Source organism: Pelophylax lessonae (genome assembly GCF_965119305.1).
Source record: "Pelophylax lessonae genome assembly, chromosome: 2".
In the NCBI taxonomy this organism is placed as follows: domain Eukaryota; kingdom Metazoa; phylum Chordata; class Amphibia; order Anura; family Ranidae; genus Pelophylax; species Pelophylax lessonae.
This window is the reverse complement of record NC_138769.1, coordinates 516,672,417-516,686,060: the sequence shown is the minus strand read 5'-3', so window position 1 is coordinate 516,686,060 and position 13,644 is coordinate 516,672,417.

Genomic DNA, 13,644 nt, shown 5'->3' with positions numbered 1-13,644 from the left:
ATGCCCTTGTTGCTATGAATATTTCTAAACAATATATGGTATACTCTATGCAAGTATAAGAAAGAAATATAGATAGAAAAGTTTTATTTTTTATTTTTCCTAAGTGTGTAGCAGTTTAGCAACAGACACATATTGAGGCATTTAATTTTGTTTTTCACTTTGATTACATATGCCACATTTATCAAACATAGAAACAACATTTAAATATTTGTTATGACGTTCACCTAATTGCATCCTATTTAAATAATCATGCTACATACTCTTTCCAAATTATTGCTGTTATATCTATTAAATGTGGGAAAATTGTCATCTGTGATTGCAGACTTGATTTATTTATTCTAATTATTGCCAGATTTAAAATTAAATAAAATTCAGGATTTTATTAACCATAATGATTTAAGTGAATCACATTAAAGTTCTGTAAATGCAAAACAACTCTAAAAATAGGAAATGCAGGAAAGATGAGGGAAAATATGATGCAAAAGTGAATTTCAGAGAAAATCACTGACTACCTCCCTGAACTCAATACTTCTGAGTACCTGACCCAAGCATGCAGCAAATTAAAGCCTTAGAAGAGTCATCTTTTCTAAATTCTACACTTGTTCCAAGTATGCAGACTGGTGTGGAGGGGTTCAGAGAGGTTTCTATTGTAATGGCAAATCTGCAATGTCTTGCTCGCCCATTTATCATACGCTGCAAACAAATATCACTGTTTTGTTCTTGTGTGTATTTTATTTCCATAAAGCCTTTTTTGGGTTTAAACAAATACAAAAAAGGCCATGTAAGCCGCATAAGATATAACAGCAGAAAGGAAGATTTTTAAAAGTGCATTTTGTCACAACATATCATGGATTAGAAAAAGAAAACAAAAAAAATTACACCTGCAAGCCTGAACATACAGGCACATGTAAGCACATTTATCAAGTATTGAGAACATGTCCCTCGACACTAACAGTGATTACCCAATATAGTAAACAGGGTGTAATGAGCCAAAGTCCTGGTGCTACAAAAGGAGCATCAGTCTCGAGCAAAGTGGCTCATGGAGGGAGCTGGTAGTGGTAGTTAGGAAAAAGATAGTACTTGAAGAGGAGTAGTAGTCAGCCAGGTATTACCACTAAAGGGGCTACGTCCGGGGGAGATCTAAAGTCAAGGAATAGGAAGAAGATGGGAAGAATGGAAATAGAAGGAAGAAGGGGAAAGGAAGTATGCACTAAGGAAGGAGTGGGAGAAAAAAAAGGGGGGTCGAGAACTTATGGGAGGGAGGGGTGCCATTGTGAGGTAGAGGTATCAATCATCTCCAAACTCCCCCCTTGCCCCTGCCTTCTGTAGGGAATAAGGTGGCCACTTGGGTGTGGGTACTATTAAAATAGGTCCAGGGGCATATGCCCAATTGGGGATTTTCTCAGTAAAACAGAGAGGAAAGATGCCCATTAATCAAGAGCATTCCGTGGTCATTTGGAAGTGAAGCCAGCAGGACCAGATCTTTGTACATTGTGAAAGGTTAGCATGCAATATAGAAATCAGTTATTCTATCTCTGCTATTTTGTGGAGTCTAGAGATTCATCTCTGAATAGTCAGGGCTCAAGTGGAGCCCCAAAGCACTGGAACACAGAGCTTGGAAGCATTCACTATATGCATCACCAGGGATTTGTCTTACGATCTCCTGGGGATGGAGGTGTGTTGCAGAAGGAACTGGGCTGGAGTTAAATCCAACATGTAGGTAGTGTTTGAGGAGATTAGTTGATGGACTTCAATAAAGAGAGGTTGGTGGATTTACCAGGACTACCAAATTTGTAATAATGTACGCAATTTCAAGCCACATCTCCAACATAAGTTGAATGTAGAGGGTGGTAATTTGTGGATCTGCACCATGGTTCTGTACCAGCATGATTGTACCTGCCATTTTCCTGGACCGTAATTTTCACTGGAACTAGAACATGCATAATTGTCAGAATACTTGCAAATACCACTGTGGTTCCTGGACTGGAGTCAAACAGTAGTCTGCCACCAGCCAGCAGTTATAATTAACTAATTGCAATCTGAAGCTGGCTGCTGGAAGACAGTTTAGCCCCACCTGTCTGCATGCTCAGTACCTCAGTATTTTGCCTGTGTGCATGTATACTCTAGACTTGTGTTTTCCAGCCCAATTGCTGACCTCTATGTTATCTGCTACCCTGTATTTCCTCCTGATCCTTCACTTATTTGCTTCCCTGATTTTACCCTTCTTCTGATCTGCCATTTTGTACATAGTTAATTCAGTTATTTTTAATTTGTTTTAACCAGGTTGGGTAAAGGATTGTAATAATTTAGGTTTAACTTGTGTTAACGTATTTTACAATAATTTTAGTTGTTTGCACTAAGTGTTTTAATTGTGTATCTTTTGTGTAGTCTCACATCTGGTCACTCAGGAAAACAGGATACAAGAATTTGGTGTCTTTCTTGACGCTACTTCTGTATGAACAACTGCCCTGACAGGTCTTCATTGCACTTCTGCTGCACAGCCGACTACCACTGACTCTTCTATTGGACTTTTATGCATGGAAATGTTTATTTATATGAGAGGAGGCTTAGATGCCAATCATTGTCACCCACCCTCAGTAAGCAACAAATCCTAGAGAAAAACTAAACAGAAATGTCAAGCAAAACCCTCAATTATGGACATTTTGTCAGTACTTGTTGAGGATGATTTAATTTAAATGAAAAGTGCAGCACTCTACATGGCATAAGGTGTCCCTTCAAGTCTGTATCAAATGAAAAAGAAAACTGACATAAGAGAAGATGACTGTCAAACCAGAAATAAAAGGACAGACAAAGGAGAAGGAAACTGATAAAGGAAAAGGAAGGTTGACAAAAGAGAAGGATACCTGACATTGGAAAAGAAAGACTGATACAGAAGAAGGGTTACTGATATTGGAGAAGGACATTTGGCACAAAAGGAGGAAGACTGACATAGGAGAAGTTAGACTTACATGGGGAAAGATGACTTACATAGAACAAGGAAGAGATATATATATAGGAGGAAGTTGACTTACTGTACATAATAGAAAAGATCCTGCCATAGAAGAATATAGAGTGTCATAGCAGAAAAGAGACTGACTTAGCTGAAGAGAGCATCACAGATGAAGGAGAAGGGAGAATGACAAAGGCAAAGTAAAACTGGCAAAGGAAAAGGGAGATTGAATGTAAGAATGGCAAAGGAGGAGGGCAAATCAGAACAAATAACTATGGGTTATAAATAAAACTAAAGAAAGAACAATGCATTACTGCTTCTGAGTCAGATTCACATGAAACCTGATTAGTCTTTTGTTGAAGAGAAGCACAGAGGAGTCCTGCCTGTAAATTACATTATTTCGATTAAACTTTGTTGAAGCGGAGACAATTGTGAAGCAGATGCATACTGAATATAGAGGTATGTCAACAGCTAACAGTTAAATGGGACCAGGTGAGCACAAAGTGGGAGGCACAGGAATGGTCAAGTTCGTCAGAGGTCAGTGCAGACAAAATAAAATGTAGTTGTGGAAAATCTCAGCTAGAAACCAACCATAATTCCAAGCCATGGATAACCAGTTGGAAACATCACTCAGCAGAAAGCTGATTTCATTCAGAAGCAGGACAGCAAAATATCTACCCCACTATCGAGTTACTTTTGGTTCTAAAGAATAAAAATGCAAGGAATATAGTACAGCATTCCATCTACCAATAAAACACAACTATTTTTTTGTTAAATTACCAGTGCTTATAATGTTAGCCAACTTCTGGTTCCAGCGCCACATGTTCTAGCTGCCTCCCTTGCAGCTCCCGCAGCGGTACTTGAAAAACCACATATAAAACCAGCCTAACTGCTCCATGTTGCCCAACATACCCCGATACAGTGTCAGTGATAGCCCAGGTGCCAGTAACCCTCTTTTAGGCCACTTACAAGGAGCAGTACCTGTAGAAAAACAGCCCGGGTACTCATCCAGGCACAAATCTATCTGAGGTCGCAGTCTCGGCCCTCTCTTCTGGCACCACAGAGTCTCCGGCTATGGAGGTTGGTGTGGCCCCTGCCCCGACCGTGTCATACCAAGGGGACCCATATACTGACCCCATCGCACAAACTGTGGTCGCATTATTGACCCCCACAATTGCAGAATCAGTGGAGAGAGTGGTTACAGCAGGCATGAAAGAAATTAAAAGGGAACTCAGCGAGCACTCTCTCAGACTTAATGAGGTGGAAAATCGCTTATCCAACATCGAGGATGAGGTATACCAGTCTCATAATACAGAACAAGCTCAGAAAAAAAACTAACCAGTACATTCTTCAAAAACTAAAGGATCTCGAAAACAGAGCGAGACTTAAGGGCCTAATTCACTATACCTCCAACGCTGATCTAGTTCTATTTTACCTAAATTTTGACTATTTTAAGGTGCAAATGCAATTCACTATAACTCCATCAGAAACATTATGAGCAGTGTCAAATTCACTAAGATCAAATAACGTCAGGACTGGACTTAAAGACAGTCCAGCTAAAAGGTGGACTGTTTTGTTCAAAATCACAAAATATGGCAGGAAAAAAATAAAAAAATGTGTGTGAAAGATGTGTTATATGATCTTGAGCTAAACTGCTTTTAAACTGTGTGAAAAAGTTAAGTAGAAAAAAAGATTTTAAGTGTAAAACGCAAAAATAGCTCCAGAGTCTATTTCTGGCAGATAGCCCATGTGCGCATGCTCCATACCAAAAAGTAGGCTAAAAAATAATGGTTTTTTTTTATTTGTGTATATATATATATATTTATATATATATATATATATATATATATATATATATGTATATATATATATATAAATAAATATATATATACACAAATATATATATATATATATATTTTATTATTTAAAGAAATCACAAATCACACATGCTTTTAAAAAATTTCATGAGCACCAGGTGGCTAAGTGGTTAGCCAATCTGCCGTGCAACAGTGTATTTGGGTGTTCAAATCTATGAACTACCTACAACTGTCTCTGTTGTTCTATATGACAAGCAACACTAATATGGCTCCTCCCCAAAAATAAAACATTGTATATGTGTGAAATTAATATATTTGTTGGTTGGTTGGTTGGTTGGTTGGTTGAGTGGGGAGCCATATTAGTGTTGCTTCCTATATAGAGCCACATTAAACTCGTTAAACATTAAACTAAAATAGCAAAGTGTTTGAGCTGCAAAATCTCAGAATTTGCAAATTGATTGAGCATATGCAGTGGAACCCAAGAACTCAGAATTCAACAACCCCCAAAAAAAAAAAAAAATATATATATATATATATATATATATATATATATATATATATATATATATATATATATATATATATATGTATATATATCCCCAAAATTTAATTCATATTTTTTTTTCTGAAAGATTTCTGGGTTCAGCTGCTCATGCTCCAAACATTTACTATTTTGCACAGTTTTTTTGTTACAAAAATACTACATCAAGTCAACACACATAAGAAATGCTTTCAATAATCTCATCATGAGCACAAAGTGCCTTTTTCATTTAGACAAACACTCATTCATTAGTGAACTGGTGATTTTGGTTTAGGAACCAACAGACCCAATTAATTACTTTGCTGGGCGTTTCCTATACTGGGTGGGTGTAGTTTAACCAATGTTATATTAAGACATGTTTAAGAGCAGATCATTTGGCCTCTGGCGGGGGCGGGGGTTGGTTTTCCCATATTGCAGTAAGTGTATTTTGTTGGATGAATACTTTTCATGCTCTTAATGTTTGGTATAGTTTTTGCAAAGTGTGTCTTTATGTACTCTATACATGTGTTTTTTTTTTATTTTCATGCCTCTGTGTAGCTGTATGTTCTAGTGATTGTTGGGTATGTTTTATGCTTAATACTAAGGTGTCTACAACTTATTTTGCTTGACTGTTGAATATTGTAAGCTTTATCTATTCATCATATGTTGAATCTTTGCACTGTAATTTGAATAAAGATTACTTGATTTGGGGGTTTTGGGGGGGGGGGGACATTTCAAATTTCACATGCCTGCTTGAGTGATTACTGATGTTTTATACATGTTCAATAAAGCATATTCATTTGTACACAGCTTCTGGTTTTTTGTTTTCTTTTCTTCATATTTGTCTGGATGTAATTCAGATATCTTTTGTGTCTATTGAATGTAAACCATTTCTTGTATTTTTTGTGCGTGTGCAATGCCAGTACAGTATGAACATGGGTAGGGTTTCTCCCTTTACTCCAGCGAAGTGTGTGTGGGTGTGTATGGTGGGTGTGTGTGGGGGGGGGTGTGGGGGGAGGAGTGTGTGTGTGTGGGGGGGGGTGTGGGGAGGAGAGGAGTGTGTGTGGGGAGGAGTGTGTGTGTGTGTTTGTGGGGGGAAGGAGTGTGTATGTGTGGGGGGGAGGGAGGAGTGTGTGTGTGTGGGGGGGGAGGAGTGTGTGTGTGGGGGGGAGGAGGAGTGTGCATGTGGGGGGAAGGAGGAGGAGTGTGTGTGTGTGTGTGGGGGGGGGGAGGAGGAGTGTGTGTGGGGGGTGGAGGAGGAGGAGTGTGTGTGTGTGGGGCTAAATTGTAAGAAATAATTAAAGTGTGTATGTATAGATTTAGCTGAAAAATATATATAAATTAAGGAATAATACAAAATTTCCATTCAACCTCTGTGGATGAATGTAACCAGAGCATTTAATAAAAAATCACTAAAAATGATTACTAAATAAAAGATTGCTACAGTGCTGACTCACCTTTTTAGTTGGCCTAGGTCAGTGATGATAACCCTTGGTAACACAGGTTTTTTGTAACATTTCCCATAATGCTCACCTACACTGCAGAGTACATGAGCATTATGGGAAATGTAGGGCAAAAACATCTAGGGGGGGCATTAAGGATTACCATTACTGGCCTAGGTAAAACATTTCCAATACATTTTAGTTGTCTGTGTGCACCATTTTTAAAATAAAGCAAAATCTCTTTAAAATAAATTGCAAATGACACATTGGCGTTCGCCCTGGACCAGAAATGACACCAAATTGGGTTGCACACATTCCAGCAAGTGGTCACAATCAACTGGCTAATCATGGTGAGGGCCACTTTCAGCTGTGAAGAAATGGCATTAATATGCAAAGTAAGTGTGTGTGTGTGGGGGGGGGGGTCTGTGCTTGTAATCAGAGCATTGATTACCAGTGCAGACCCTTGGGGGATGCCACTAGAGCCACCAGGGATTGCTGACCCATGGCCACCAGGGATACCCACCTATGCCACCATTGATGCCAATTAGTGCTCATGGAGCCTGTTAGTGCCCTCCTCATCAGTGCTGCCCATCATTACCATCTATCAGTGCTGCCCACCAGTGCCAATCATTGCCCATCAGTGCCACCTATCAATGCCCATCAATGCTGCATATCAGTGCCGCCTATCAGTGTCCATCAGTGCTGCATATTAGTGTCTCATCAGTGCCTGCCAGCGCAGCCTCATCAATGCTCGTCAGTGCAACAAAAAACATATTGATTTACCAAATTTTATTACATAAACAAAAACACATTTTTTTAGGGGTCAAAAATTTGGGTCTTCTTTTTGCCAATAAAAAAAAACCTTGCAGTGATCAAATACCACCAAAAGAAAGCAATATTTGTGTGAAAATCATGTCACACATTTGTGTTAGGTACAGGGTTGCATGACCGCGCAATTGTCATTCAAAATGCAACAGCATACAAAGCTGAAAATTGGCCTGTGCAGGAAGGGGTGTAACTGCACTGTAAGGAAGTGGTTAACTATTGAAACATGGGACTAAATATTCCATGAGTAATCATGCTCAGCTCAATGGTTTAGTGGTTAGTGTTCCTATCTATAAACACTGAGAGCATGAGTTCAAATCCCAAGTGTGCCATCACCTCCTTAGATTTTAGACAACTGAAACTTGGCAAATGCATAATTGCACCCTGCACATATGCATGTCTGTTTCTTGAATATACATGGCCATTGACATGCAATTTTAGGTGATGTAGCCAACGTATTACTATGTGGTAAAAAAAAATAATGACACACAACTATGAGCACACAGGTATCTTGGTTGGGCCTTGAACTCATGACCTAGCAATCTTTGTCTATGAGCATAGACCACTACACCAAAGTGCTAAATACAATCAGACATGCCTGAAAGTTTCAGATGAATAAAGAATGAAGATTGCTAATTAGACAGCTGTGTAGTCTGCTATTAGTAAATCTAAAGGTTCAAACACATAAGATACATAACTATACCTTAAAATTAAAATAAACCATAATAGATGACATTGCTGTGTAATAGTGATTCAGAATAGACAAATTTCCTTTTATGAAAAACACAAAGGGAATTTGGTTAACTCCAAACCCAAATTCACTCTTGGGTAACTCCAGCTCCGAATTCCCTAAAGCACCTAGTTGAAGGTTTAACTCCACTTAGGTGAGCAATTTCACCTAATTGGGATGCTAATGAGTTTAGGCTGGAGTTATTTTTGGAGAAGTGAGCAGCTCTACTCCAAACTTATAGTGAATTAGGCCCCCCGTAACTTAAGGTTTATTGGGGTACCAGAATCCATATCTCCATCTGCTATACCAGAACTTTGTGCCAAGAGAATTCCAGAAGCCCTGGGTTTACATGGCCCATGTGTCAGAGAAAGAGCACATTGTATGGGGCTCTACTCTTCAGAACGGATGACCCCGGGTCCGATTATCGCCAAATATTTAAACTACGTGGATAAATCTGCCATACTGCAAAAGTTCAGACCATCCAAATCTTTTCAAATCAAAGGAACAAGGATCCTGATCTATGTAGACTACTCCCTCAAAGTCGCAAGGAAATGAAAAACCTTTCAACACATCTGCTCTAAATTGCACCAGCAACAATTGAAACTCACACTGGTGTATCCAGCCACTCTTCAACTCAGAGCACCTAATGGGGGAACCAACTTTCTTTCCAGGACCCATTGGAAGTGGAGTCTTTTCTGCACTCTCTTCAGACAGAGGGACAGTCGCCATCCTCTTCCAAAAACTCCCCGATTCCTCACCCACTAGTCCAGAGGAGCCCTTGCAAGGAATCTGCTAAACGCCTCAAAATACTCTGACGCTGGTAACAACAATCGTTCTAACCATCCTTGACTTTTGGGCCTAGATGCTAAACCTAATACTTCTCTTAAGGGTAACAATATTACCACCGTTTTAAGTGTATAATAATATGAACGGTGCGCCTTGACCTTATACAAGGGTACTTTTGGCACCTCTCCACTCTTTGATATCTCCATATCACCAGTATCCTAGAGTGGTTTCTGCCATGTTATCATTTTCTGTCTCATTTCTTCCATGGTGGACATTGTTGAGGGCAGAGGTCCTTCAACTCGGTCATAGAGTCACGTTGCCTTAGGGCCATATCAGACGCTAATACCCATATCCCTTCTTCTACCGAGCCTGCGCTAAGGGACCTGCCTTCCACAGTGACAGCATGCGGGAAAAAAGAGAAGTCTATGGTGTTCTGTTGTTTGTAGGATTCTCATTACCAGGTGATCTCTCAATAGTGAGCCATGTACAACCCTCCATCTATCGTTTAAGATTTTTAAACCTGCTAGATAGACCCCCCCCCCCCACAAAATTATTATATGTAAGTGAAAAAAAGGGGAGGCTCTTGCACTGTTATGGGTGAGATGTGTGTAAGAGAGAAATATGGGGCGGTGGGGCTGCAGCTAGCACTTAAAGCTTATCCTTAAACTTTGTGGAGAACTACAAAGATTTGGTGTAGTGCTACGCTGCCTCTTTTCACAATGTAACAGTGTGGTGCAATAAATAAGTAAATAGATCAATAAAGTGAATAAAGCGTGATAAACTTATTGAACTGATCAAAAAAAATAATTTTTTATTAAATAAATGAATAAAAAATAAAAAGGTGTATCAATAACGTGCTATAAACATTAATAATCATTCATGATGCAATTCATTATAGATGAGAATGCATACATAAAAACAACAGAATCAACATAATATAGATATGAAAAATAAAGTTCTGAAATAATTTGTGCAAATAAATATTATCAAAAAGTGACTTGTGCAATGAGATGTACCATAAATGAAATAAATAAAATCACTGAAACATTACATGGATATGCAAATAAAGTGCCAAAGCAGTTGTTCTGAAAGTGCAAATGCTATCAAATAGTGGCTTGTGGAATAGGATGTACCAGGTGATAGGTGAGTATGAGCCAAAATAGCGTATGCCTAAAACAAATGGTGTGCCAAAGAATAAGATAAAGATAATTTATATATATATATATATATATATATATATATATATATATATATATATATATATATATATATTTATGTGGGGGGACTAGCTCGGTGGCGGGTATGGATGACCCCTGGGGGGGTGCGTTTACACAGGGAGATAGCCGAGAAGTGGTTGCAAACAACAGTTTGGTTTATTCTTGCAATTTACTTCACACAAGTGCAAGCCTCAAAAACATCAAAATAAAAATAAAACACAAAATAAATCCTTGCCACTGTGGGCGGCTACCTTCTCACATACAGGAACCTACCTACGGAGCCTGTCTCCAACCTACTGTTGGGCAAACTTTGCTGATCCTACAGCAGACACTCCATAGTCCATGTTTTTTCTTCACACAACAAATGTCCATTGAACATGTCCCTTTTCCTCTTCACATTGGACATGTCCCTTTGCTTCTTCACATTGAACATGTCCCTTTGTTTGTCTCTTCACATAGCAACCATTCCTTTGCTTGTCTCTTCACATAGCAAACACTTCATTTATTTCTTTCCACATAGAAATAGTCCAAGACCTCACCTTGAGTAGTTTTCACACTTTTTACCCTCCTCAGCGCACATCGCTCCAGGAGGTCTTCTCCCATGCTCACACAGCGTCGGGAGGCACACATCTGACTGTCCTCCTTTCCCCAGCTTCACACAGCGTCAGGAGGCAGCAATCAATAGACTTCCTTTGGACAAATTATAGAGGCCTTAACTTCCTCGTTCCGAACAGCTGAAGGCCTTTCAACTTCCTTAAGCCGTCCTGGCTACCTTTTCAGCCGACACCCTATAGTAATTGGTGAATTTTCTAAACCAGGTGGAAATGTATCTCCTGTCTGTGACTACATCCACAGATTTACCTGACTTCCTGTCACATACCCCCCCCCCTCTTGTTTCAACCCTAGGGTTGGGACACAGTTTTCCAGGCACGCATGTGTCAGGCACTGCTCTTGACTCTCACTGATAAGCCTCTTAGTATATTCAAGCTTCAGGGTGAAACTGTTTCTGTCATCTTCATTGACAGATTTCTCATAAATGTCACACAGTTTGTCCCTCATCTCATATACACATTCCTCTACTGCATTTTTAGCATCATTTCGCTCCTTCTCAAGTTTGTCCTGCATAACCGTTTGTCCTATCCGCCATGGAGGACCGTGATCCATAGGCAACTCAATTGTGCTAGTCTTAAAGTCTTCAACATTCTTGAGCCGCCTCTCTCTGCAATCAATAAATGATTTCCACAAAACTTTGAGAACATCTGCTTCACTTGGCTTTGTTCTAAGAACTGTCTGTACTTTATCAACTTTCCTTCCACCATCACATGGGTCAAAGGCAACAACACAGTCTATTACAGGTTTCTACAATTCACTTTCTGCTATTGCACTACTTTTCCCTTGTAGCTCCTTTAGTATTTCCTTGCTTTGGTTGAATTGCATATCTGCTGAACTATTTGACCGCTCAAGGTCACCTAGTTCCTTTTCTCTATCTGAACTCCACATGGAATGCATCTCAAGATCACGATCAAACTTCTGCCACCTGTATTTCACCAGTTCCATTTTGGAAATATTCCCGGAAAGGCTTCATTTCAGATTCATTTGCTTCACGTTTTCACCAACAGCCTTAGTTTTCTCCACTAGGTGGTGTTTGCTTTTTTCTCCAAGCTTTATATCACTTGCTTTAGTTTTCTCCACTAGGTTTTCAGCCTGAACTGAGAAATCATCACATTTCTTACACAGCTCCTTTGTTTGCTGAAGCTCTAATGATACATTTTCCAATGCTTGAAGTTTTTGAAGGAACTGTTTATTCCAAAGGGGTGATTCAAGCAACATGTCATCACATTTCTGATGCTTACTCAGGACAGACCACAAAACACTGATCCTTTTAAAAACTGCATCAGGCTCACTATCCCCTCTTTGGGACAGATCCTCTGTAATTCCTCTTCAAGTTCTTCCAACTGAATCTTCATTTCTTCTACTTGCTGTTCTAAGGCTCGCTTAGACTTTTCTAGCTCCTGAACGCTTTTCCCAACATCATCCTTGGAGCTGACCAAATCTTCCATTTCTGTACGCAGCTGTTTGTTAACTCTCTCTAGTTCAGCCTTAGCCTCCAGAGTCTCCTCCAAGGAGCGAGCCAAGAACAGGGCTTTGATCTCTTTATCACGCACCTCCGCTTCTGCACGGTCGCGTTCTTTTGCATATTTTGCAGACACAGTCTTCTCCTCACCAAGCATCTGATCAAACTTCTTTTTCACATCTTCAACATTTTCTAATGAACCAACGCTTTCTTCCATGCGTTTTTTCATATCCGCTATGTGAGCTTGCAATGTTGCGACTTGCTCTGATAGGTTTTTCTTTGCTTCCTCCTCCTCTTTTAATTGTTCCAGGACACCATTTTTCTCATCTTCCATTTGTTTGAGTTTTGTGCAAAAACTCAGCCTTTGACACCTCTATTCCTGTAAGAGTTCCTGAGTGTCTTGCAGCTGCGATTCCAAGATAGAGAAATCTTTGGCAATTTCTCTAGATTTGCTGTCTGCTTGAGAAAGCTGATTTGTGACATTGTCCAACTCAACCTGCAGTCGGTTTGCCTTCTCTGACAGCTTAGCACACAATCGGTCACCTTCTGACACCTTGACTTGCGATTCCTGCAGCTGTGCCTCTACTTTTTTTCTCTTGTGTTCAGAATCTCCTTTTCCTTGCATAAGAGCCTTCACCTCATTGGCTAGTTTCTGGGAATGAGAATGTCTTTCTGCCACACAGGCTTCTTTCTCCTTTAACTGCTGCTGGACACGTTGGGCTTCATCTTTCCAACTTTCACAGTCCGTACGCAATTCATCTACCACATTGCTCAAAGTGGTGAGCTCATACACAGTACTCAGTAATTTAGTCTCTCTCTCATTTTTCTCCTTGTAGCTGAGAGACAAGGTATTTTTCAGAGAGACATTCTGTTCCTGCGCCCCCTGCAGGTCTATTTTTGTAGCTTTCAAAGACTGAAGTCTTTTTTTCAGCTGATTACGCAACTCCAACATATCACCCTTACTTTGCTCCTGCAAAGTCTGAATTTCAATTTCCTTTTCCATGAGGATGGTATCTTTCTCCATTATAGTCTCTCTACGTTTTTGTAACTCGGAAAAAAGAACAGCAGTGGATTCTTCCCACTGTAACACCTGAGCCTGCAAGTTTCTATGCTCCATCCTAAGCAACTCCAGGGCTCGTTCCTTTTCTTCCATTTTCCGTTGCAAGGCATCCAGCTCAGCCCTGCACACATACTCGGTTTCCTCCAAACCGATGGCCTCCATTTGCTGCTGGCGTCTCTGCTTCCAGCCTGCCATGCTCTCTTGGTGAGCCTTTTGTTTAGCT